This window comes from Elephas maximus, chromosome 24 (assembly GCF_024166365.1).
Source record: "Elephas maximus indicus isolate mEleMax1 chromosome 24, mEleMax1 primary haplotype, whole genome shotgun sequence".
Classification (NCBI taxonomy): domain Eukaryota; kingdom Metazoa; phylum Chordata; class Mammalia; order Proboscidea; family Elephantidae; genus Elephas; species Elephas maximus.
This window is the reverse complement of record NC_064842.1, coordinates 57,950,415-57,977,838: the sequence shown is the minus strand read 5'-3', so window position 1 is coordinate 57,977,838 and position 27,424 is coordinate 57,950,415. Positions and strand designations below refer to the sequence as shown.

At 37.9% G+C, this 27,424-nt stretch overlaps 1 long non-coding RNA gene across 1 annotated transcript in view; it reads left to right on the top strand.

Annotated features, from left to right (window-relative positions):
• The window catches only part of LOC126067029 (uncharacterized), a 158,501-nt gene that overhangs the window by 83,780 nt on the left and 47,297 nt on the right, over positions 1-27,424 (top strand). The window contains exon 5 of the long non-coding RNA XR_007515308.1: positions 11,620-13,696. This is a non-coding gene — a long non-coding RNA (uncharacterized LOC126067029). The remainder of the gene's footprint in view (positions 1-11,619; positions 13,697-27,424) is intronic.

The following is a 27,424-nucleotide window of genomic DNA, read 5'->3' as shown; positions in this document are numbered from 1 at the left end:
CAATTCTTTTCTTCTGTTGTATTTATGCAGTGGATTATGTTGATTGATTTTCTAATGTTGAACTGTCCTTGCATATCTAGTTTTATGGATTGACTTGTGTCCCCCCAAAATGTGTGTCAACTTGGCTAGGCCATGATTCCCATTATTATGTGATTGTCCACCATTTTGTCATCTGATGTGATTTTCCCATGTGTTGTAAATCCTACCACTGTGATGTCAATGAGGCAAGATTAGAGGCAGTTATGTTAATGATGCAGGGCTCAGTTTACACAATTAGTTATCTTGAGTCAGTCATTTTGGGATATAAAAGAGAGAAGCGAGCAGAGAGACAAGGGGACCTCATACAACCAAGACGCAGAGTGCATCCTTTGGACCCAGGGTTCCTGTTCTGAGAAGTTCCTAGACTGAAGGAAGATTGATGATAAGAACCTTGCTCCAGAGCAAACAGAGAAAGAAAGCCTTCCCCTGGAGCTGGCACCCTGAATTTGTATTTACAGCCTCCTAAGAGAATAAATTTCAGCCATCCACTTGTGATATTTCTATTACAGCAATACTAGATAACTAAGACACCTGGTATGAATCCCAGTTGGTCATGGTGTATTTTTTTTTGATATGATGCTAAATTCTATTGGTTAGAATTTTTGCAACTATACAGATGCGAGTTACTGATCTGTATTTTTCTCTTTTTTGCAGTTTCTTTGCCTGGCTTTGGTATCAGGGTTGTGCTGGCTTCATAGAATGAACTTGGGAGCATTCCTTCATTTTCTATGCTCTGAAATAGTTTGAGTAGTACTGGTGTGAGCTCCTCTCTGAATGTTTGGTAGGATTCTCCGGTGAAGCATTCCAGGCCAGGGCTGTTTGTTGTTGGGAGTTTTTTTTTTTAAACCTCTTCAATCTCTTCGCTTGTTATGGATCTGTTCAGATTTTTCTGTCTCAGTTCGTGTTAGTCTTGGTAGATAGTGTGTTTCCAGAATTTTGTCCATTTTCTCTCGGTTCTCAAATTTGTTGGAGTACAATTTTTCATAGTATTCTCTGATGATCCTTTTTTTTTTATTTCAGTCAGGCCTATTGTAATGTCTCGTCTCATTTCTTATTGTGTTATTTGCTCCCTCTCCTGCTTTTCTTTTGACAGTTTGGCCAATGGTTTGTCAATTTTTTAATCTTTTCAAAGAACCACTTTTGGTCTTACTGCTTCTTTCTATTGTTTTTTGTTCTGTATTTCATTTCTTTCTTCTCTAATCTTTATTATTTCCTTTCTTCTCTTGCCCTTGGTCTCCTTTTTCTGTTCTTTTTCTATTTGTTCATGTTGTAGAGCTAATATTTTGATTTTGGCCCTTTGTTCTTTTTTGAAGTGTGTTTTTCTTGCTACATATTGGCCTCAGAGCACTGCCTTTGCTGTGTCCCAAAGATTTTGATATGATGTGTTTTCATTCTCATTTAATTCTAGGAATTTTTTATTCCCTCTTTGATCTCTTCTATTGTAGTTGCTATTAGGTGCTGTCAAGTTGATTCCGACTCAGTGACCCCATGTACACCAGAACTGTGCCATCCTCACAGTCATTGTTATGCTTGAACCCATTGTTGTGGCCACTGTGTCAATCTATCTCATTGAGGGTCTTCCTCTTTTTCACTGACCCTCTACTTTACAGAGCATGGTGTCTCTCCAGGTGCTGGTCCCTCCTGATGACATGTTCAAAGTATGTGAGATAAGTCTTGCCATCTTTGCTTCTAAGGAGCATTCTGGCTCTACTTCTTTCAAAACACGTTTGGTCGTACTGCTGAAAAATCATGGTATATGCAATATTCTTTGCCAACAGTGTAATTCAAAGGCATCAGTCCTTCTTCTGTCTTCCTTTTTCATTGCGCAGCTTTCACATGCATATAAGAGGATTGAAAATACCATGGCTAAGGTCAGTTGTGCCTTAGTCCTCAAAGTGACAACTTTGCTTTCCAACACTTTAAAGAGGTCTTTTGCAGCAGGTTTGCCCAATGCAATATGTCATTTGATTTCTAGACTGCTGCTTCCATGGATGTTGATTGTAGATCCAAGTAAAATGAAATCCTTGACAGCTTCAAAATTTTCTCCATTTGTCATGATGTTGCTTATTTGCTGTAGTGGTGAGGGTTTTTGTTTTCTTTATGTTGAGGTGCAATCCATACTGAAGTCTGTAGTCTTTGATATTCATCAGTAAGTTCTTCAAGTCCTCTTCACTTCCATCAGGGAAGCTTGTGTCATCTACATAACACAGGTTGTTAATGAGACTTCCACCAATCCTGATGCTGTGTTCTTCATATAGTCCAGCTTCCTGAAGTTTTTGCTCAACAAATACGTGTACTGAATAATGTGTATTGAATAAATATGATGAAAGAATACAACCCTGATGCTCACCTTTCCTGACTTTAAACCACTCAGTATTCCCTTGTTCTGTTTGAACGATTGCCTCTTGGTATATGTACAGGTTCCTCATGATCACAATTAAGTGTTCTGGAATTCCCATTCGTCACAGTGTTATCCATAATTTAACAAATTATGGATAAAACACAGGTAAACATCTTTCTGGCATTCTGTTTCCAGCCGATATCCATCTTACATCAGCAACAATATCCCTCATTCCACGTCCTCTTCTGAATCAGGATTGAACTTCTGACTGTTCCTTGTCTGTGTACTGCTGCAACCACTTTTGAATGATCTTCATCAAAATTTGGAGCCATAGTGGTGCAGTGGTTAAGAGCTATAGCTGCTAACCAAAAGGCTGGCGGTTTGAATCTGCCAGCCACTCTTTGAAAACCCTATGGGGCAATTCTACTCTGTCCTATGTATGTGATATTAATGATATCATTCGATAATTTCTGCATTCTGGCTGCTATGTGTTGGCATCAACTCAATGATGATGGGTTTTTTCTTTTCTTCCTGTTATTGGTTTCTACTTCTATGGCACTGTGATCAGAGAGAATGCTTTGTATTATTTAGATGTTTTGGATGTTATTGAGGATTGCTTTATGGCCTAAAATGTGGTCTATTCTGGAGAAAGTTCCATGTGCATTGGAAAAAAAATGTATACTTTGCTGCTGTTGGGCGGAGTATTCTATATATGTCTATGAGGTCAAGTTGATTGATTTTGGCCTTTAGTTCTTTTGTATCTTTGTTGAGTTTCTTTCTAGATGTTCTCTCGCATACTGAGAGTGGTGTGTTGAAATCTACTATCATTGTGAAACTATCTATTTCTCTTTTCAATGCTGTTAAAGTTTGTTTTATGTATTTTGGAGCTCTGTCAGTGGGTGTGTAGATACTTATTAAGGTTATGTCTTCTTAGTGGATGGTCTCTTTAATCATTATATAATGTCCTTCTTTGCCTTTCATAGTTTTGCCTTAAAGTCTATTTCATCTGGGATTAGTATTATCACTCCTGCCCTTTTTTTGGCAATTTGCTCAGTATATTTTTTCCAACCATTGATTTTTAGTGACATTATGTCTTTGTGTCTAAGGTGTGTCTCATGTAGACAGCATATTGATGAGTTGAGCTTTTTTATCCATTCTGCAACTCTCTGTCTCTTTACAAGTGCATGTAAGCCATTTACTTTCCATTTGATTATTGATAGATATGAGTTTATTGTGGTCATATTTTTGTGGGTTTTGTGTGTGTGTGTGCGCTAACCTTTTCTTTTTTCCTTTTACTTTCCTGTGCTGAATTCCTTTTGTTTGTGGATTTTTTTTCTTTTGTTATTATACATTTTGTGTTTACTAAGACTTTATATTTGTCTTCTTTTTTATTCTGATAAATATGTTTGTTAACTTTCTTTATGGTTAACTTGAAATTTAACCTTATCTTCCTAAGTTTGAAACTATCTTTATTACTTGATTTTGCCTTAACTTTCTCTCCTTTTAAAAGTTATATACCTACACTGTTTATTTCCCCTTTTATTGTTTTGATGCTGCCATCATTTATAAATTGACCTCCTTATTTCCCTGTTTTAAGTCTTTTAGCTTTGTTTTATTATTCAGAGTCCTTTACCTAGGTTTGGTTTTTACATTCCCCTTCATTGCTGTTTATGTGGAAATGTCCTAATTTTGCCATCATATTTGAGAGTTTTGCAGGATATACTGTTCTTGGTTGGTAGTTTTTTGTTTTTTTTTCTTTCAAGGTTTTATGTATGGCATCCTATTGCCTTCTTGCTTGCATAGTTTTTGCCAAGTAATCAATGTTTAGTCTTATTGTTTCCTCTTTCTAAGTGACTTTTCATTTTTTTTTTTTTTTTGAGCTGCTCTCAGAATTCTTTCTTTGTCTTTGGTTTTGGGAAGTGTTATTATGTCTTCATTTTTCTTTGGGGTCTATCATATATGGGGCTCTTTGAGCTTCTTGGATGGTTGGCTTTTTGTCTTTCATGTTTGGGAAGTTTTTCATCAGTAAATCTTTAGCAGTCTCCTCTGCATTTTCCATTTTGTCCTCCTGTTCTGGAACTCTGATCACATGCGAATTTTTCTCTTTATTGTGTCCCAAATAGTTCTTAGGTTTTCTAGATTTTTTTTTTCCTATTTTTTCCTCTGTTTTTTTCTTCCAGCAAATTGGCATCCATGAATTTGTCTTCAGTCTCATCAATTCTGTCTTTAAAATTTTCTCCTAAAACCTTCTATTGAGTTGTCCGTTCCTGAAACTTTGTGGTTTATCTTTTGGATTTCTAGTTGCTGCTTTTGTATATCTAATTGCTTATTTATTTTGACGTTTTGTTCTTCTGTTATTTTCCTGAATTCTTCTATTGCTTTGTGTGTGTTTTCCTTGATTTAAACTATGTTGTGTTTGGTTTTGTCTGTGTTTTGCATGATTTTGTCTATCTTTTTCCTTGGTTTTGTCTATGTTTTCCTTGATCTCTTTCCTAATCTTTTGGAGAGCCCTAAATCCTACTGTTTTGAATTCCATATCAGGTAGTTCCACTGCCATTTCTTCTGCTGGAAAGGCATCTGATTCTTTATTTTGGTCACTTGCTGGAGCCATCTTGTCCTACATTTTTATATGTTTTGAAATTATCTGCTGTCTCTGGTATATTAGGGTATTATTTTATTTATTGATTGTATATTCATTTGTTTTGTCCTGCTTCTTTGTTTTGTTTAGATATGTTAGGGTGGGTAGGCCAGGAGTACTTTGCTGCTTGCTCCTCTGTGGGCATAACTCTCACCACCTTGTCCAAGTCAGCAGGGCAGCAGCAGGCATGGTGAGCCTACTTTGCTGTTCATTGGTTTGGCAAAGTGGCTGAGGGTGCTGTCTGCCACCTTATGTTGGCCTAGTGGTGTGGGAGCATTCACAGCTCCTCACCAGATAGACAAGGATGTTGGACAGGGAGTGGTATGGGCTCATTTCCCACTGTTCAACAGTTGCTCAAATGGCAGAAGGGGAGAGGTAGTATAGGCTCAGTGTGGTGGTGGGCCTGAGCTGGGGAAGCCCTAGCCATGGTAGCACAACAAGGACTGGTGGGAAGGGGAGGGGGTGTATGGGGCTAGGTGGGGGTGGGGATAAAGAAAATTAAAGAGAGAGAAAAGAAAAAAGGTTGTTAGTGGGTGTGGATGGGAGGACCGGGGGGCCAGCAGGAAAGGTGAGAAGTAGCATATGGGGCTAAGTGGGAGGTAAAATATGGTGGGTTGGTGACTTTCTTGCTGTGGTGGTGTGGCATGGCAGGAGCCTGTGGGTGGGGGCAGGACAGACTCAGGGTGGTGGGGGACCAGTGGCTCTCTACCCATGGTAGTGCAGCAGGGCCCAGTGGGAAGAGTAGAGGTGGCATATAGAGCTAGATGGGAGGGAGAAAGAAAAAGAAAAAAGGTGAAAAAATGGTACAGTGGAAGCCAGCAGGTGGGGGCAAAGGGGACCCAGGGTGGTGGTGGGCCAGTGGCTCTCTAGCCGAAGTGTCATGGCGTGGGCAAGCAGGAAGGGACAGAGGTGGGGTTTGGGACAAGTGGGCAGGAGAAATAAAACAATGAAAGGGGAAAAAAGAAAGAAAAATAAAATGGTGTAGAGGGAGCCAGCAGGTGGGGGCTGTGAGGACTTGTGATGGCAGTAGGCTAGTAGTTCTCTACCCATTGTGGTGTGGCATGTCCTGGCAGGAAAGGGTAGAGGTGGCACACTGGGCTGGGTGTGAGAAAGAAAAGGAAGAAATGAGGAAAAATGGCACAACAGGAGATGGTGAGTGGGGGCAGGGTGGACCTGGGGTGGCAGCAGACTGGCATCTTTCTAATTGGGTGATACAGTGTGGCCTGTTGGGAAGTGATGAGGGTGGCATACAGGGTAGAAGAGTGAAGCGTAGGAAAACATGTTTCTCTGGTTACCAGGTGCTCTGTCTCCTTTTGGGAGGTCTGTGAAGTTGTCTTTCTGTACTCCATGTCCAGGGTTGATGCTGGCTGTGCTTCAAGATGGCAACACTACCCTGTTAGTTGGCAGGGGACCTCTACTCTATATCTCTCCTTGTTCTCCATTTTCCTTCATTTTTTCTTCCATTTGACGTTTGATCTAGTTTTTTATCCCTTCGTTCCATGCTAAGTGTTCCAGGATCGACTTTGTATCTGCTTTACTTAGCTTTTTGAGTCTTTGCTGCAGAGGGACAGTATGACTCCTCTGTTTAGGGCACTGTTTTGGCTCCACGTTGTGTGATCAACCTTTCTAATATTTCATTTGCTCTTGAAAAATGATGCATTCATTTTCTTTAAAAGACACATCTCTGTGGTAAGAAAGATACATTTTTATTTATTATGATTTCTCTTTCGAATAACATTATATTAACTTGGAAAAAATATCCTGATAGGCCACAGCAATATAGAGTATGGTGTTAAGAGGAGTAATGGCAGGCATCCTGTGCTCATAAATGTCCCTGTCTTACTCCATCTGCTAGGTTGAAATCAGCTAAGTTGATCCCAGGCTTTAGATGGGTAGCTAGTCACCATGGGTCCTTGCTTCACCATTCCTCTTAGTGTTCTATCCGTGGAGTTCACTCATGTTAGGATGCTAACATCTCCTTCTATAGCCTTATGTGTTCTGGGAGTCGTAGTTACCATATACATAAGACCGAAGTAGATGACACAATATGGTTAGGGTGTTTGACTCCAATTTCAGTGTTTGCTCAATTTTATGGTCATGTGTCATATGAAATTTTAAGCTACAAGTAGAAGCTAATTTCAGTTGTGTATTTTTTCTGTCTACTCCCTAGACTGTTATGTCAAAACAATTTTCTCTGTAATTTACTAACTTTTTAAAAATCCATATGATCAATGTTATGTGAAATCTATTAGCATATTTTTATGAATACTTTAGCAAGAAGTTTAATAGAGCTCTTAACTTAGTAATGAAATTTCAATAATATTTTTTTCATGCATTGTAAAGCTCTTAACAGAAAAGTTTTTTGATCCTTAAAAACTTGAATCTCTGAAGTGTTTATTTCTAGTGGGTCTCATTTTCTTATATGGCTATACAATAGCACTAAAATGGACATAATTTCTCTATAAATTCTTAGAAACAGAATATAATAGAAATAGATATATAATTGTATTGCATTATTAACATTCAGAATACAACCAGCTCATATTACATCTAAACCTACATGTGAAAATATTGGGAATTGGCTCCCTCGTGATTTTCATTCATTGCTCATATGTAGACTTTACAGTAAATTACACATTTTTTACACAACTGGTAATATTTTGGGGGAGGAGGGGAATAAATATATTAAGTGACACAACCAGTTTAAGAGTAGGTTGGAACTCTGATGTATAGTAAAGAGCTCTGGATTTTGCTGGAAGGCCTAGGATCTTGTCTCATTTCTGTTATTTACTAGCAGAGTGATAATGTACAAGTCACTAAACTTTGAGTTTTGTCCTAAACAAGGGTGTTGTTGTTGTTGTTAGGTACCATCAAGCTGGCCTCAACTCATGGAGGCCCCATGTGTGACAGAGTAGAACTGCTCTAATAAGGTTTTATTGGCTGTAATCTTTTTTAGGAACATTGGTGGCACAGTGGTTAGGTGCTCAGCTGCCGACCAAAACATCAGCAGTTTGAACTCACCAGTCTCTTTGTGGAAGAAAGATATGGCAGTCTGCTTCTGTAAAGATTTACACCTTTGAAAACCATATGGGGTAGTTCTACTCTGTCCTATAGAGTTCCTATGAATTGGAATTGTCTTGATGGCAATGGGTAATCTTTACAGAAGCAGATCACCAGGCCTTTTCTTCCATTATGCCACTGGGTGAGTTCAAACCACCAACATTTAGGTTAGCAGTTGAGCGCAAACCATTTGTTCCCCCCACATTGCTAAATAAGGATAAAAAAAAAAAAAAAAAACAGAACTGAAAAAACCTGTAGTGACCCTATAGGACAGAATAGAATTGCCACATAGGGTTTCAAAAGAGCGGTTGGTGGATTTGAACTGCTGACTTTTTGTTTAGCAGTTGAACTCTTAACCACTGAGCCACCAGGCCTCCAAATAAGGATAAACAAAACAAAACCAAACACAGCGCAGTCAAGTCGATTTTGACTAATAGCTACCCTATAGGACAGAGTAGAACTGCCCCATAGAGTTTCCAAGGAGCACCTGGCAGATGTGAACTGCTGACCCTTTGGTTAGGAGCTGTAGCACTTAACCACTACGCCACCAGTGTTTCCCAAATAAGGATAGTAAATCCTAAATAAGGATGGTAAAAAAGGATGCTGTCGTTGTGTGCCATTAAGTGGATTCCAACTCATAGCGATCCTGTAGGTCAGAGTAAAACTGTCCCATAAGGTTTTCTAGGCTGTAATCTTTCTGGGAGCAAATTACCAAGTCTTTTCTCTGTAGAGTGGCTGGGGGGTTCAAACTGCCCACCTTTTGGTTAGCAGCTGAGAACTTAACCATTGCACCATCAGGGCTCCTTAAGTAAGGATAAGACTGCCTTTTTAAACTCATAATTTAAACTCATAATTTCTACATTTAGGAAGTAAGGGAAGATAGCACTTTGTTAACGTATCATGTACTGCTGTAAGTGTCTTATCTCACTTTTCCATTGGTTCTTCAAAACAATTTTTCATAGTATTTTTATCTCCATTTTACAGATAAGACAGATAAATTGCCCAAATTCACAGAGCTGGGAAGTAGGATGATTAGGATTTGAACCCAGTTCTGTTGTCTCTAAGTTGGTGCTCTGTCCAGGACAATCACTCAATGTGAAAGTCATTTGTAAATTCTGAAACACTATATAAAACCCATAATCCCATATTAGTAATGATGTTTTAGCTGATCCCATTGACCATATGTTAATATGTGTCTTTGTCATGTCTTTATCAAGACTGTAAGTAGCTGAAGAGGCAAAGTGTTAGCATTAGAGACACAGCCCAATTAGGGATTCCAAGTGGATATTAAAATATTACTGTGCAGTCTTTAATGCTTCTTTGTTTTTGATAAGAGTTGCAAGTAATGGCAATTCATTGTCATTCCATTAGTTTTCCTTGGAAAAAAATTCAATCATTAAGTAAGTTGGGTTAAGAACAGTTGGCTAGTCAATTTCATATCATAACTTTACACATTTGAGGAAGTAATGGTCTATGATTATCTTAACATTTTGAATGTTATAAAAATTCCCAAAGTAGAAACACATGTTAAAATGATGAAAAACAAAAAGGGAAGTACATTACAGTCAAACACATCACACATCTCTACGTCTCGATAAGGATGATGACTCTTCAACATGTGTAGTTATAATGTCACTAAAAAGCTAGGCCATGATAAAAATAGTTGCTGTGGTCAGACATGTGAGACCACAAAGCGGAAGGAATCTAATCTTGAGCCACATATATTTTTTAAAAATCACCCTAGTCCCCATTTGTTTATAGCAACGAACTTGGACATACATTGATAATCAAGGCAGGAAGACATCATTTGATACTAATGAACATAGTTAGCTATTTCAATCTGAATAAAAATAATCTTGAAAGATTTAGTTTTTACATGATTATATTTCTTCATAAAATAATAATTAAATTTTATGTGAAACATCATGATTTACAAATAAACATTGTCTCATGTATTTTCATAACATTATCTTGAGGGACAAAGGGCATTTGTTATTATTATTCCTATGTCCCAAATGGGGAATAAGCTCAGAGAGGTTAAGTGACTTTTCCTTGGTAACATAGCTATTTTTCAGTGGGTCCCAAGTTCAATCTAGTCTTCTAATCACAAAGACTGTGGTCTCAAAGTTAGGAACCAACAGAAAGCATTATCCAGGTCCACTTTTTTGTATACAGTACACACATTATTGAAATGAAAGTCATCTCATGAATCTGTTGGCAACAGATAGATTTAGTGCTTCATAGAATCCTACACTCGTAAAACTATATAGATCCTAGAGATCCAGTCTGGTTGTCCAGTTTTATTTTGTGTTGTAATAATGGTTCCTTTATGTTTAGTCCATCAAAACAAATTTTAACTGTTATATTTGTTAAAATAAATACTAAATGAACATAGTTTATAGCAAGTTTGGTCATATGATGCTAAATGCATTTTTTAAAAAGTGGAAGAAGGTCATAACACCATATATTAGGACAAGCATCATAGCCTGTTGAGAGGGAATATAACCTAAAGTAATTCATCACAAATCTGTTTATATTATATGATTTATATTTTACTCTTCCCAGGTTATGGTATTCTATTTATAATGTATTCTCTAGATAAACATGAAAAGCACAATAGAATTTATATCAGAAGATGAATGAAAGTTAGCTGGAGGTAAAATTTTCTACAGCTTTTACATCATGTAAATGATCTATCTATCTATCTGTCTGTCTGTCTGTCTATCTATCATCTATCATCTATATATCTAGCAATCATCTATCTATCTATCTATCTATCTATCTATCTATCTATCTATCTATCTATCTATCTATCTATCTATCTATCTATCTATCTATCTATCTATCATCTACCTACCTATCTATCTATCTACCTATCTATCTATCTATCTACCTATCATCTATCAGTCATCTATCCAGGAGCCCTGGTAGTGCAGTGGTTAAGTGCTGAGATGCTAACTGAAAAGTTGGTACTTTGAACCCACCAGCTGCTACATGGGAGAAAGATGTGCAATCAGCTTCTGTAAAGATTACACCCTTGGAAACTCTATGGGGCAGTTCTACTCTGTCCTATAGAGTTGCTATGAGTCAGAAATGACTCAATGGCAATGGGTTTGTTTTTGTTTTGTTTTTAATCATCTGTCCATATTTGGGGTTAAATTTATAGTCCAAAACCTTGTACTGTGTTTTATAAAAATCCACACAAGTTTATTTTGATGTCTTCTGACTTTTGAAAAGTAATTCATGCTGAAATACTTGTTATATAACTGCAATGTGATTAGCTACACTTGTGTTATATACTTGGGAGAATAAAGAAGGTTAAAACATTGTTTTACATTGTACAGATTGTAACTGCTATAAAGTTCAGAGATAATACAGTAATGAAAATGAGAATATTCTTGAATTGAGTTTGAAGGATTTGCCTTTGGAGAAGAGAGGTATAACCATTCTAAAAATGGAGAACAACAAGAAAAATATGTGGACATAGAATAAATACTTTGGTGGACACTACAATGAGGAGGCTGAATTTGTCTGTTTACAGGATAAGCCAGGCTGAAGAACTCCAGGAACCAGAACTGATGGACTCATTTCCAGACCAGCTCTAGAAAATAGAGTCAAGGTAATTTGAAGAATGGACATGTTGGTCAGTGTATGAAACATGTTGACTGTAGGAAGAAAGGAAAAGTGGATAACTCTAATCAAGGATCCAAAACAAATACAAGTTAAGATGGAAGGCTAGTTATCAACAGAGTTTGAAACAGCAGGCAATAGACAAGAGATCCAGGAAGGCAAGAAGTTATTGGAGTCCATTAGAGGAAGTCTGATACTAGTACATGGATGCAAGGGGTAAATAAAAAGTAAATTAAGTCAGTATGAGGTGCTGGTGATAAGGATAGAAGAAAGGTACTCAATTACAAGGTCAGAATGGAAGTAGCAAGACCACCTCAAGATACAAACAATAAATTATTAATATATGTGTAATATGTATAAGATTTCTCAGATACTGGAGGCAGAATCAAACATGTGAATGGTCAGGGGCTCCAAAGACAGGGGGCAGATAGGCATTAGGAGCCAGACATTCCATTCCTTGTGACTGGATTTGAGATGGTGTGTTAGATTATGGGAAATAAGGTTGAATATGAACACTTTAGAAACTGAGAAGATGAATTTGTGTTCGATGTGGTTGGTGTTCAGTAGATTCTTGAACAAGGGAACAACCACTTTGAGGCATTTCTTTATGTAAAATATTCTCATAAGAGCATGCAAGGTAACTTGAAAAGGACAGAACCTAGAAAAACGTGGTTAGCTAAGAATGCTGCTCATGTGAGTTCATGAGGCGCATTAACTTAACTTGTCAGTTTCAGAGAAGCTGTGAGGGTAGAAGTTTCAATGCGCTGGGCTGAGAAGTGAATAGCAAGTGAGTAGATGGAGTCAACCAGGTTAGACTACTACCATATTTTTACACAAATAACACATACCTTCTTTATTTGCAAATGGTGCCTTCCCCACATGAGGTATTTTCATAAGAGCCACTCTGCCATTTTTTTTTTTTTACAGGTTGCTGTAAAAAAAATTAGCATAGCAGGCTTACAAAAATATCTTAGTGGGGAGGGGAGGGTGTGGTTGGCAAACAATTGTAGACGGTGTACGTTATTTGTGTAAAATACAGTATTTCCAGGAGAGTGCCTGGGCAGAAGGAAAATAAATAAGACAGTAGTTAGAGAGGAAGTCAAGGTGTCATTTTTTTTTTTTAAGATATGAGACACTTGACCATTTCTTTTTCTATATGGGCCTTTTACAAAAACACTTCTCTGCTTTTAGGACCAAGAAGAATGGTGTTTCTGAGCAATTCTGTTTTTATGTTAAGAACACTTTTGATTGTGAAATTGATCATATTTTTCCATTTTGCCTTGACTTTCAAAAAAATTAAAGTTAACTCTGATCCAACCGTAGGAAATTTATATATCTTCACAAGATAGATTTTGAATCTCAATCCTGATTCCATTTTATGGCCTCGTTCTTATTTTTCTCCCATTTGCTCTTATTCTTAATATGATGTTAAAAACATTTGTAACCTGATGGCTCATTTATATTACTTTCTGGAATGAGGTGCCCCTAATGTCAAATCTTAATTAGCATTTGCTCAATCTATTAAATTAATTGAGCCTAGAATATGAAGAAAATTAAGAATCTTACTGACACTTTTCATAAAGGCATGTCAAGGTTTAGTAATAGATTGGATAAAGACAACGAGGATAGGAAATAATGAAAGCTGAGTAATTGATTCTAATCTGAGATTCTGATGGGAATAGCTGGGATAGACGTGCATGTTGAAACAGTAATGTAGATTCATAGAAAATGATTAGCTTATCAACTCTAAGGTTTTTGGCAATTATATGTAAAAAACTTCAACTTTTTAGATCTATCAGATAATGCCTTTTAGAGTCTTCATTTAGGTTCGTTTGGAAGGGCGATGGATATTCTAAGTGGAATGGTGAACCCTCGCATAGAGGAAGACAATGGTGATGATTCAGGACCGTTGACATTATCAAGTGGTATCTTATACATAGGACTGTGCTCACATCCATGCTGGACTTAGGGACCATTCTTCTGTTAAGGTAAATTTTAAAAATTCTTAATTCTATATTGGCAGCATGATCACTTCCTTCTTTCTATTCTAGTACTTTGCAGAGTGCATATTTTCCAAAGGTAGTGGACAGTGAGTGAGAATAGGAGCACCTCATAGAGTGAAATGAGACAATCAAGAATAAAGAAAGTTCCAAATAACATAGACTATGAACTGAAAAATAAATAAATAATAATTTTTTTTTTTTTTTATGAACTGAAAATTTTGTAGGAATAAATTCAAAACCTTATGTTTAGGTTCAAACAATGAAAATAGATTCCTTCAAATAAATTCATGTGGAAATGAATAGAACCTTAATGCAATATACCATAAAACATTCTGTGATTAAATAAAAAAGGAATATAAACACAGGCCACAGCTACGCTGACAAAAGTAAAGTGGGATCAAGGGAGATGATAGTTTCGTTGTATTCTGCAGATTTAGAATTCTGCTGGTGTTCTTTGCTTTCAGTGTCTGTGATACTTTTTAGGGGATTTTGACTGAGGTGCATTTTGGGGACAGTGACCCCAATATGTACTCTCTGGAACCAGTCAAGCCAGAAATGTCTACGTAAACCAAAGTTGTTAATTCTAGAGAGAAGATATTTTAGATATCTTAAAATATTTAAAGGCTGTTATGTGGAAAATAATTTGATTCATTCTGCAAATCTCTAGGGAATGAACGAAAATCATTAAGCCATTTGATCAATAAATATTTATGAAGCATCTGTTATCTGGAAGGTAGTGTGCTTAGGTGCTGGGAATGGAAGAAGGAAAAGACACAAACAGTCCCTGCATTGAAAGAGTGAGAAGGAAAGGCTCAGGCAAGTAGCACTTAAAATGAGCGGAGGGGAGGTGTGTGATGCCATGGGTACATGTAGCAGAGGGACCAATTTGTATAAATTATGGGGAGTCATATTTTTAGATACTAATAAGTGAATGAAGTGGACTTCCACCTCTCACCTTTGCAACCCCATAATGAGTGCCTCTTAAGCAGATACAACCTAGAAGCAGCCAGATGGCTTTCTGTCCAGGATCTCACAAAGAGAATATGTTCTTCAGGTAGGAGTTTAACTTCTGATGTAACTTTCAGGGAGTCCTGGTGGTACAGTGGTTAAGGGCTTGGCTGGTAACCAAAGGTTGGTGGTTCGAACCCACCAGCCACCCCGGGTAAGAAAGTTGTGGCAGTCTGCTCCTGTAAAGATTACAACTTAGGAAGCAGTATGGGGCAATTCTACTCTGTTCTGTATGGCCACTGTGAGTTGGAATCGACTTGATGGCAGCAGGTTTAATGTACCTTTCAACTCCAATAGTCTATGTATAATATTAAAAGTTTCAGTTGTGAACTTGTATATGTATTGGAGTGGTTTAAAGGTTTTAACACATGAGATAATTAATCAACCACTGGTCGCAGTTACTTACTTTTATTCAGTGACTAAGTAGTCTTATTTATAAGAAGTGTTGTGTGGGGTGGAAATTAAAAATGGTGTTTGAGTAGGACAGAGAGGTGGTTAACACCCTTGAAAATCTCATCACCATCCTCTGATTTTAAATAAACTTAAGGAAAAAATGCTTCATCTAGTCTTTTTTTTTTCCCTGAAGTTTTCCAAGGGCTGGTGCTTTCTCGCCTGTTGAGTAATCACTGAAAGAAGGAAAAGAGTCATATTTTTTGTGGTTATATCATTTAGTGACAAAATTAATGGTTGTCAACTTTGGGTGATGACTTGTTCTCTCATCCCCCATAGCTGTCCTGAGGATTCATTTTCCTTTCATCTGGCTCACACTCTGACACTTTCAGGATGGCATCTGGCCCATTGAGGCTGCTGGATTAATCATGAATGTTTGGTCTGTAGAATATTTTAAAAGAAAATTAGATTTTCCAGTAATCAAAATGCAAAACAGAATAAATCATCATAAAAGAGAACCAAACTAATATCTCAGAGAACTGAATTCTGGTCCCCCTTTGCTTTGAATGGAGTCCCCTGGGTGGTGTAAATGGTTAACACACTTGGCTGCTAACTGAAAGGTTAGAGGTTCAAGTTCACCCAGAGATACCTTGTAAGAAAGGACTGGTGATCTACTTCCAAAAAATCAGACATTGAAAACCTTATGGAGCACAGTTCTACCGTGACACACATGGGGTTGCTATGAGTCAAAATCAACTTGACATCCATTTTTTTTCTGTTTGTTTGTTTTGAGTAAGCTATGTGGTTTTGAGCAAACCCCTTTGTCTCTCTAAGCCTTTTTTCTTAGGTGTATTTGACAATCTCTACAGTCCCTCCCAGCTCTTACATTTGGAGGTCAATGACCTGCTCTAACAGGAAGGCTTCCTTTCAACATTTGGTGACAGTCCTGTTCTCAGGTGGAACATATCAGTCCCAGTTATTGCAGAGCAAACTAGGACTAATTTGAACATTTCATAAAACACTACTAGTGTTTATTAACAGTATTAGATTTTTGCATAGCATCTTTCATTTTTCAAATGCGTGTCTTAAGCATTCTCATTTGATGAACATAATAAACATAGTGAGTAAATAAAAGTAAACAAAACCAGTCCTGTATATAAAGAGAACACTCAAGTTCATGCAGTCATTGACAAGCCTATGGTTGTGTAGTGGACTCTTTTAATACTTTGTGGACTCTTCTGATTTTAAATTCTGTACTGTACTCCTGGTCAAATGAACAGCTCTGTAAGCATTATCCACTACCCGTTTGCCAATTTGTTGTGCTGTGGTGGCTTGTCTATTGCTATGTTGCTGGAAGATATGCCTCTGGTATTTCAAATACCAGGAGGGTCACCCATGCTGGACAGGTTTCAGTGGAGCTTCCAGACTAAGACAGGCTAGGAAGAAAGGCTTGGTGATCCGCTTTTGAAAATTAACCAATGAAGCCCTATGGATCACAAAGAATATTGTCTGATATGGTGCTGGAAGATGAGCCCCTAGGTTGGAAGGCATTCAAAATACACAGTGGCTGCAAAAGTGTACTTAAGCATACCAGCAACGGTGAAGATGGAGCAAGACTGGGTAACATTTTGTTCTGTTGTACATGCAGTAGCCATCGTTGGAGCCAACTCAGTGGAAACCACTAACAGGAGAAACATAAGTGTTATTTATCATTGCAGTTATGTTGACTATATCTAAGACGTATATTCTGCTTGGTTCTTCTCATCCACTTATACAGAGGAAATCAGTGTAATCTACTGTAACTTTAATGGAGAACTCTTCCTCCCAGTCTTTTACTCATTTCTTTTTAAAGTTAACATACCAGATTAGCAAAGATAATTAATTGTTAATTGTTTAAGACAGTGGCTGTCATGGATTGAATTGTGTCAAATATGTGTGTCAACTTGGTTAGGCCATGATCCCCATTCTGTAATTTTCCTATGTGTTATAAATCATAATCTCTGCCTGTGGTTAAAGAGTATTAGGGTGGATGTAACATCCCTGATGTAAAGAGAGTTTCCCTGAGATGTGGCCTGTACCACCTTTTATTTTACAAGAGGTAAAAGGAAAGGGAAGCAAGCCGAGAATTGGGGACCTCCTACGACCAAGAAAGCAGTGCTGGGAAGGGAGCACGTCCTTTGGCCTTGGGCTTCCTGAGCAGAGATGCTCCTGGTCCAGTGGAAGATTGATGACAGGGACCTTCCTCCAAAGTCAGCAGAGAGAGAAAGCCTTCCCCTGGAGCTGACACCCTGAATTTGGATGTGTAGGTTACTAGACTGTGAGAGAATAAATTTCTCTTTGTTAAAGCTATCCACTTGTGGTATTTCTGTTATAGCAGCATTAGATGACTAAGACAGTGGTGTTTTAAAGACATTTGGATAATGCCATTTCCTTAGTGATTTGAAAAGCCATCTTTGAAAATTTTTCTCTTCAGATCCCACAAGACATGAGGCCCTCCCAGCTGTGCAGCTTTGTCCAGCCTCAGAGAGGCTATACACTCCTGTGTCATCCGTCAGTAGGGGCACAAGGCCCAGGGTGATCGATATCACTCCTCAGGGGCCCCAGCACAAAGTGCTGGGTGCTTTTCTTGTTCTGATTTATGTAACCGTAATCTCAAGTCTCTCTCTTATCTATTCTTGTCAGCATTAGGCAAACCGGTTCTTAACAGCATGATGCAATCTGTTTGTCACTTCTTACGGTATGAACAGAATTGCCAAAATAATAGAATAAACAGTTTTTCATTATTTTGCTAGGTACAAAGAATTCCTTTCATTGATTATTATGTTAAACCTCCAGATTAAATCTTTGGTGTCTAAAACCCTCAAGAAGAACCACAGAGCAATGAGAGTTAAAAAGGAATGCTTTGATTCCAACAAAGAAGTAAAAAATTGTGTCCTTCTAAAGAGTATTATGGCAAATGCTTCTAGAAAATTTCTACTGCATAATAGGCAATTGAGAAAGCCACTTTTGTTGAGATTTTCTTACCACTTCACAGTCACTCATTGAAGAAAGCAACTGTAGCAAATGGGGCTGAAGTCTACCCTTTCTCACATGACATGAAACAGTTTCCTGTAAACCAACAAAAAGATTTTCAACTTTTCTCAGACATGTTTTCTACTTGCCTTTCAGTAGGATGAACACAGGCTCCACATCTAAACTCAGGGCTACTTCCAAGTTCAGTTTAGTAAATTTTATGGGTGTCAATCTGTGTTTCTCTGGAACTGTCTTTTAGTGATTTTAGTTTGCCTTAGAGAGTTAATTCTCAGAAATCATGTGTAACTCACACTTCTTTGGGGATTTCTTTCCCCTTGAGTTCTAGGTAAAAATGTCCCTGAAACCTCAATTAAATAGCCTGTATAATCCAAAAACTAGACCAAGTTTTCTTTGAATTGGGGGTGAGGCAGAGTTGGGGCAGGGCTTATATTTTCAGTTTGTGCTGCTTCCTTAATTTATTTTTCCTATTTCATTTTAGGTTTTGATTATTCTTTAGCACCCCAACACAGATGAGCTCAGGCCCCTTCTTACTTTATTAACAACAAAGTTTACTGAGGGGGAAAAAAAAAAAAACAACAACCCTGTATGTGTATGTGTCTAGAAAATTGGACAAAATGAAAGAATTTACCTCATAATAAGGCAAACAAACTCAAATGAAACAAGAGACATCTAACATGGCCCTGTAACCTCCCTACCTCCTCCCCGCCTGTTTCTATTTCTTTGGCCCCTCTCTCTCCTTTCTTATTTCTCTCTCTTCTCCACTTGTAGATATTCCTTTATTTTTAGGAGCTATTATAACCTTTTCCCCTATCTTATATGAAATATAACCTTTTCCCCTATCTTATATGAAACAGCTCTTCTACCCCTCCCATATTTCTCCTGACAACTCTGCCCTTAGATTCTCATTTACTCTAAAGAAAACACTTTTTGTCAGATATGCTACGATTATCATAAGAGAACAATGAGTTGAACACACAGACTGCCTAATGAAAAGGGCACATATTTAATGTAAATGATGAAAATAACGTGACCCAAAGTAAAACTTTCATCCAGAAAAACATACAATATTCAGCTAAAGAGTGTTAATATTTTCTGTTCCTTGGAAAGCTGCTCCTGAACTAAAGGGGGACTGTTAAGCTTTTTTCTTCTTGATCCTCGTACTCACTACCGAAAATATGATAGTAAACACTGTTCCCCAAGCTTATTGATTGATTAAATGATTTTTCCGTTAGTCAGCAAATATGCATATATACCAGGAGTTGCAGAAATTGGGGATGCAAAATGAATATTTCTGCCTTCAAAGATATTGTAGTCCAAGAGAAAAGATTGTCATTTAAATAAATTATGCAATTATATACTGACAGTACTAAGATAAGCTTGCATTTTGGGTAGAGATGGGAGGCACAAAAGAGAATCTGAATATTTTTCACTGAAAAGTCTGAGTAACACAAGACATTTTGAAAAACATATACTTATTCAGTAGCCGAAAGGTGGACCATTCAGTGCTGGAGAAATGCAAAGTTTTTTCCTACTAGATTAAGGTAGGTGTTGGTTAAGGGTAGGGACAGGTACACAGAAAGGTGAAAAAGCCTGGGAAGGTAGACTAAAGATGAGGGAGAAGTGGAAGAGAAGATAAACTTTTCTGCCACACCTTGAAATTACCGGCAACAATTTTCTCCGAAATATCTAGTGGAATTTTGCTGTTTTCTAGCTTTGGGGAAAATTGCTCATTGAATTTGCTCTGATGGAGTAGGAGAGAATGGAGGAACATGTAAGTGGTAGATCTGCAAATTGGCTATTAGCAGCTGTAATGGTGAGTTGGGATAAGGCTGCTTCCCTAATGATGCTGTACAGCAGTCACAAGCTGGATGCATAATAAACTAAAAAAAAAAAAAAAAAAAGATCAAACCCATTGCCACTGAGTTAATTCTGACTCATAGCTACCTTATATGACAGAGTAGAAATGCCCCCATAGAGTTTCCAGGGTGTGGCTGGTGGATTCGAACCGCCTACCTTTTGGTTGGAAACCCTGGTGGTGTAGTGGTTAAGTGCTACAGCTGCTAACCAAAAAGGTCAACAGCTATAGCTCCTAACCACTGTGCCAGCAGGGTTCTGGACACATAAAAGAGGCTAAAAAATTATTGTTCAACAAAATATTCATGTAGCCTCATTGGTGATTTCTGTTGCACCTTGGGAAACTTTGTAGGCCATAGATTTGCTGTTGTTAGTTACTGTTGAGTGTATTTCAACTCGAGGCGATCCTATGTAACAGAGTAGAACTGCTCCATAGGGTTTTCTAGGTTATAATCTTTATGGCAGAGCCCTGGTGACACCGTGGTTAAGAGCTCGGCTGCTAACCAAAAGGTAGGTGGTTCAAGTCCACCAGCTGCTCCTTGGAAACCCTACGGTGCAGTTCTACTCTGTCCTATAGGATCTCTATGAGTCAGAACTGACTAGACGGAACCTCACAACAACAATAATCTTTATGGGAGTAGATTGCCGGGTCTTTCTCCAATGGAGTTGCTTGGTTGTTTGAACCGCCAACCTTTTGGTTAGCAGCCAAGAGCTTAACCATTGCACCACCAGGGCTATAAAAACAAAACAAACAAAAACAAATCCATTGCCATCAAGCCGATTCCAACACATAGTGACCCTATAGGACAGAGTAGAAATGCACCCATAGGATTTCCAAGGCTGTAATAGCCAACTGCCACATCTTTCTCCCATGGAGTGGCTGGGGGGTTCCAACAGGCAACACTGTAGATAGCAGTCAAGCACTTAACCGTTGCACCACCAGACCTCCTTCACCAGGGCTATAAAAAAAAAAAATTTTTTTTTTGTGTGCTGATGCCTAATTCTGTGCATAGCGAACTTCCCTGTTCTAATCCATTTAATGAAAACAGTGAACAGCTTGTAGCATTGTATTACCAAAGAGTTACTGAACTATTTACCATTTTATGTACCAGCTTTAGTCATGGAGGCAGCATGGAACAGTTTATAAAACTTTCAGATCTGAATCAGGATCTTGATTTTTTAACTTTGTGAGTTTATCACTTTTGTCTCCTTGGATAGACCACTTAACATATTTACACTGGGGCTTTGTGAGCTACAGGTAGGAAGAGTAGCTTAGATACCCTCTAAACTCCTCTCTAGATAGGCCATTCTGTGATTCCAGACAGTGGAATAAAATACTGTGGGTTTTTGTTTCCCTCCCACAAGTAGATGAGAGAGTACTTAGCTAGGCAGAAAGCCCATTTATGTTGCGTTCAGGTCTCATGATTTTCTCCCAGACGCTACTGGAGTGCAAAAGACATCTGTTAGGAGCTTGTTGACTGACTAGTATTCCTTCTGTCTGGTAAGAAGCCCTTAGAGATTTTTGCTAAGATTCTTCAGATTTGGACTTCAGGGCAGTGAAGGAAGATGCCCCATTTTGTCAATGATATTCCTTTCATGATACAACTAAAAGCATGTGTTTAGCTTTGGCAGCATGTGAATAAATTTGTTTTAGTCAAAAATATTCTTGGAATAAATTCGAACTGCTGGTAATTGGAAACATTTTCTATTGACATTATGTGCCTGTGGCTAGAGAGGGGAGCATGGGTTCATTTTGATAAATGAAAGAGTGAAGTAACGCAGGCAGAGGAGATTCATGTTCGGAAGAGAACACAGTGGAAATATAACACCACCTACCTTAGAAACTGGGTGAACAAATACTTGCGAGAGAAACAGAGACCACAGGTGATAGAAAAAGATTCTGAACCATAAGCAGGAAGGGTTTGAAAGGAAGGGGCTGAATTGTGACACCACAGAGGGAGCCACAAAAATCTCCCTTGTGTGGCTTTCCAGGAGCTTGTCTGAAAGGGAAGTGATTGGTGGAGGCCTTTAGTTTCCAATTTCAGTCAAAAGTAAAATCCGTGCCTTTTCTGTGTGTAGCTTATGCAGGAAAGAAAGAAAATCAAAGAAAGGATGAGAAAGCCATTTAAAGGAAAAAAAATAGCTTTTCAGCTCATATTTTTGTTTTAAAAATATGTACTATCTGACATGAGACCACATGTGAAGATGGTGGCCGATATAGGAATATGAAGCATAAAAATGAAATAGTCTTTTAAAAGAAGAGGCTTAAGAATTTTGGGGACATGCTTAGAAAGTTCTTAAGTCAATGCTTTCCTGTTTATTTCACATCATGACACACATTTAAAAAATTAAATAAATAAAATGTGTCCTTATCTTTGTGGTAAGTGCTTGAAGATTTCCATTGCCAAGAGTGACAGGCCAGCCCTGGGATGCTGGCCACCCATGCCCAGCATGACCAGACATGAGGACCAAGGGAATTAAATATCTTTGTTCATCTGAGATTCATTTTTGACACCTCTATGAGTCCTATAAGAATTTTGATGCTTTTTAGTAGTGAACCATGGAGAAAGAGACCTTCTTGCTGGTATAGAAGATTGTCATTATTATCTCTCAGGTAACTGAAAATTATTGCCCAGTATTGTTCTAAAGCCATTAAATTGTAATGGGCTTCATTTTAAAACCTATCCACAACAGTGATATCCTGCACGTTTCGTGTACTTCGTGGTTTACTTTTTTACTGCAATGGCTTGCCTGTGAAAGAGTGAATCACTGAATGAATTTCAGTCTGTGTGGGACCACTTTGTAATTCACACATTTCTTTCATTGTTCTTCAAAAAAATGTTTATTAAATGCCTATTGTGATTTAATCATGTGTGTTGTTTTTAATATACCCATTGCTGTCGAGTTTATGCCTACTCATAATGATAGGACAGAGAACTGCCCCATAGGGATTCCAAGGCCATAATCTTTACGGAAGCAGACTGCCACATCTTTCTCTTGAGGAGCAGCTGGTAGGTTCCAATGGCTGACCTTTCAGTTAGCAGCTGAGCCCCATTTCACAATCCCAATTGAAAACGTAGTTGTTTTAAGTTCTCAACTGTGGGCAACCTCCTTACCTTTCATGGGCCTCACTTTCTTCGTTTGTAAAATGTAGATAATAAGAGGATTCAGTGTATAATGTCATTGTCAGGACTGAATGTGTTAAAATATATTAAAAAACACTTGTAACTATGCAGGCACATAGTAGGTACAGGGATTTGGAATCTAAAATCCCATGGAAATTGTGTTGAACTCTATTTTGGAGCCCTTTATTGTTTATCACTTTAAGTTGAAGGGTTTGGACTGAAATCCCTAATGTCCCTTCTAAAACTAAAATTCATATTCCCACTAATATCCTAGTATGAGTAGGCCAATACCCTCTGTCCACCACCTTGGAAAAGTCAGTTAGTTCTGAATAAATTGAAATTATTTTATAAACTTGTTCATGTATGCATTTTCCTTTAGGAAATACATGTGATTATATCAGCTGTATGTTGAGGTCTTCCAAATTTATCTCTCTAACTCTGATGTTTCTTTGAGAATTTTAACCCATATGTCTTAGCCACCTAGGGCTGCTATAACAGAAACGTTAAAGTAGATGGATTTAACAAAGAGAAATCTATTTTCTCACAGTCGAGTAGGCTAGAAGTCCAAATTCAGGGCGTCAGCTCCAGAGGAAGGCTTTCTCTCTGTGTTGGCTCTGGAGGAAGGTCATTCTCGTCAATCTTCCCCTGGACTAAGAGCTTCTCCTCGCAGGAACCCTGGGTCCAAAGGATGCACTCTTCTCCAGGTGCTCCTTTCTTGGTGTTATGAGGTCCCCATGTCTCTCTTCTTGCTTCTCTCTTTATATCTCAAAAGAGATTGGCTTAAAACACTATCTGATATTGTAGATCTCATCGGTATAGCTCCCACTAATCCATCTCATTACATCATAGTGATAGGATTTACAATACATAGGAAAATAACATCAGATAACAAAATGGTAGACAATCATACAATACTGGGAATCATGACCTAGCCAAGTTGACAGATTTTTTGAGGAACACAATTCAGCCCATGACACCACATAAAATTCTACAGTATTTCCATTGTATAATGGCCTAAAATCTAATCTGCCTCAACTTGAACTCATACTTTCCCAAATTAGTTCCATTTCCCAATTCATTTTTACTTGCCCATCTACATGGGACACCCGAATATGATTCCTGGCAATGCACCTCCTGTGCAGCCACCTCTCATCTGTCAGTCAAGGCTTGCCTGCTGCTGTGATTCCGAACAGGTTTCAGCAGAGCTTCCAGGCTAAGAGAATAGGAAGAAATGCCCGGCCATTATGCTGAATGAAATAAGTCAATTACAAAAGGACAAATACTGTATGAGACCACTATTATAAAAACTCATGAAAAGGTTTACACACAGAAAGAAGTATTCTTTGACAGTTACTAGGAAGAGGAGTGGTGGGGAAGGAAGAACACAAACTAGACAATAAATAAGGGGTAACTTTGATGAAGGGTAAGACAATATACAATACCGCGGAAGTCAGCACAACTTGACCAAGGCCAGGTCATGGAAGCTTCATAGACACATCCAAACTCCCTGAGGAACTGAATTACTGGGCTGAGGGCTGGGGACCATGGTCTTGGGGAACAGCTAGCTTAATTGGCATTACAGAGTTTATAAAGAAAATGCCCTACATCCTATTTTGGTGAGTAGTGCCTGGGGTCTTAAAAGCTTGTGGGTGGCCATCTAAGATATTCCACTGGTCCTCTGGAGCAAGAGAGAATGAAGAAAACCAAAGACACAAGGGAAAGATTAGTCCAAATGATTAGTGGACCACAACTACCACAGCCTCCACCAGACTGAGTCCAGCACAACCAGATTGTGCCCGGCTACTGCCACCAACTGCTCTGACAGGGATCACATAGAGGGTCCCAGACAGAGCTGGAGGAAAATGTAGAACGAAATTCTAACTCACAAAAAAAGACCAGGCTTATTGGTCTTATAGAGACTGGAGAAACCCCGAGAGTATGGCCACTGGACACCCTTTTAACTCAGCACTGAAGTCACTCCTGAGACTCACCCTTCAGCCAAAGATTAGACAGGCGCATAAAACAAAATGAGACTAAATGGGCACACCACCAGAGGTGCAAGGAGGAGAAGGCAGGAAAGGACAGGAAAGCTGATAATGGGAAACCCAAGGTCGAGAAGGGGAGAGTGTTGACATGTTGTGGGGTTGTCACAAAACAAGATGCGTATTAGTTGTTAAATGAGATACTAATTTGCACTGTAAACCTTCATTTAAGGTACAATTAAAAAAAAAAAAAGGCCTGGTGGTCTACTTCCAAAAATCAGCCTATGAAAATTCTACGGATCACAATAGTCCTATCCTCTTGTGTATGGAATTGAGGGCAGCTAACAAGAACAACAAATTATCTAGGTTCAAAATGTTGATAACTTGTGGTTCTTTCTTTGCTTCGTCCTCAGTTTTTCAATTTACAAACCTCCCTCTGTCCCTCCCTCACTTCTTCCTTCCCTCACTCCCTCCTTCTCTCCCTTACTCCCTCCCTCCTTTTCTTTCTTCCCTCCGTCGTTTCATCCATCCATCCATCTGTGCATCCATCCATCATTGTTTTTGTTCTTACTCTATGCTATGTACTACTGCAAAAGACATTTTAGGTGGCTTCATTACCATCTTTTTTTTTTTTTCTAATCTATTTAATGTCCCCCAAAACAATTAATATTGTAAAATGCTAATTTCATTATGGTAAATTTTTGTTTCCTTTTTTTTTTTTTCTATATAAAGCCCAGACTCCTCAACCTGACATTCATGGTTTTTCAGTTCTTGCCCATGCTTTGGCTCTCATTCCTTCCAGTTCATAAGGCCTCCAAGGTTACTCTAATTCACAGTGATTTCCCTATTATGGAAATTGCTCTATCTCTTCCTGTCTTTCCCATTTGCGCTGGGAATAAATCAACATTGGATTCTAACTTAACTAATTCTACTCTTGTTTCTAAATTTCAATCATAAATTTCATTTCCACATTGCAGAGGTTGTATTTTTGAATGATATCACACCTTAGTGCACACTAAATATACACAGAATATGAATTTAGTAGGCTTATGTTCACTGGGGTTGTTAAACCTGCAGCCTATAGATCTATGGACAGAATTCAGGGAATTTGTGAACCTTGACAGGAGAAAAGGAATTACATTTTTATTTACACTAGCTTCTAATTGAAATTTAATGTTTCTGTTAGTTTTTAATACAGCCATCATAGTGGTATTAATAAAACTCATAGCTTTGTCAACAATAGAAACAACAGATATTTTCATGTCACATTACAGTTGATGCCACATCTCGAATTATCATTTATGCACATCCATACTTCAAAATTTAATTAATAGATCAGTTTAATAGTAGTATTTAATATATTAAAAATGAAAATATGCTAATTTAAAAGTGTATTTTAAAAGTTTTTATTAGCTAAATTTAAAAATATTTGATGTCCTTTTGTAATTCTATTTATTTTATTTTATACACTTAAAAACATTATTCCAAGAAAGGGTTCATAGACTTAACCATACTGTTGAATGGGCCCATGTTGTGAAAAGGCTTAACAACCCCTGTGTTGAAATAATGGAAGAATGAGTGGGTCCCTGAGGCCAAGGAGTGATCATAGAATCTTAAGTTATGCCACTTACTGGCTATATGCCCATGGGCACTTAAAGTTTTAAGCTGTATATGACAGCATCTGGCATAATGCCTGTTACATAGTAAATGTCCAGTGCATTATTGTTAATTTTTACTGCTCTTATTAAGCTCTTCCAAATTCCCATCTCTTCCCAACTTAACTCTGCTGGAGACTATCTGAAATTTCAAATATTCTCAATTCAACCCATTTTGGGCTTCCTAGAACAACTGAAGATTATATTTGAAATCATTGCAATGGTCACAAAATATTAAGCTTAATCATAATTAGATATACCATGATACATATGTATGTATTTCTTAATTTTATATCACTTTTCCAGTAAATATATTATGCTTATATAATAAGAAAAATAACAATAAATGAAATTTCAGCATTTATGGAATCAAGTTAGTTTACTGATGAGACAGTTGTCTTTTTGGACTGGAACGAAATGTTCAAGTAGTTCGATGACTAGGTAGACTGCTTGGGGCATGTTGCAATCATAATGGCTTATTCTAAGGAAAAGATTGAGTAAATCAAGTCCAAAAGACAATGCTGCTATTAGCAACAGTTATTGCAAATAGTGGCATCGGTGTAAGTCTATTTTTTTCTCATACAGAAAGACCTCTTAGAGACTTTGCCCCACAAGAGGGATCCTTATCTTGAAATTATCTGTATATGGGCCCATCTCCTTTCCTAC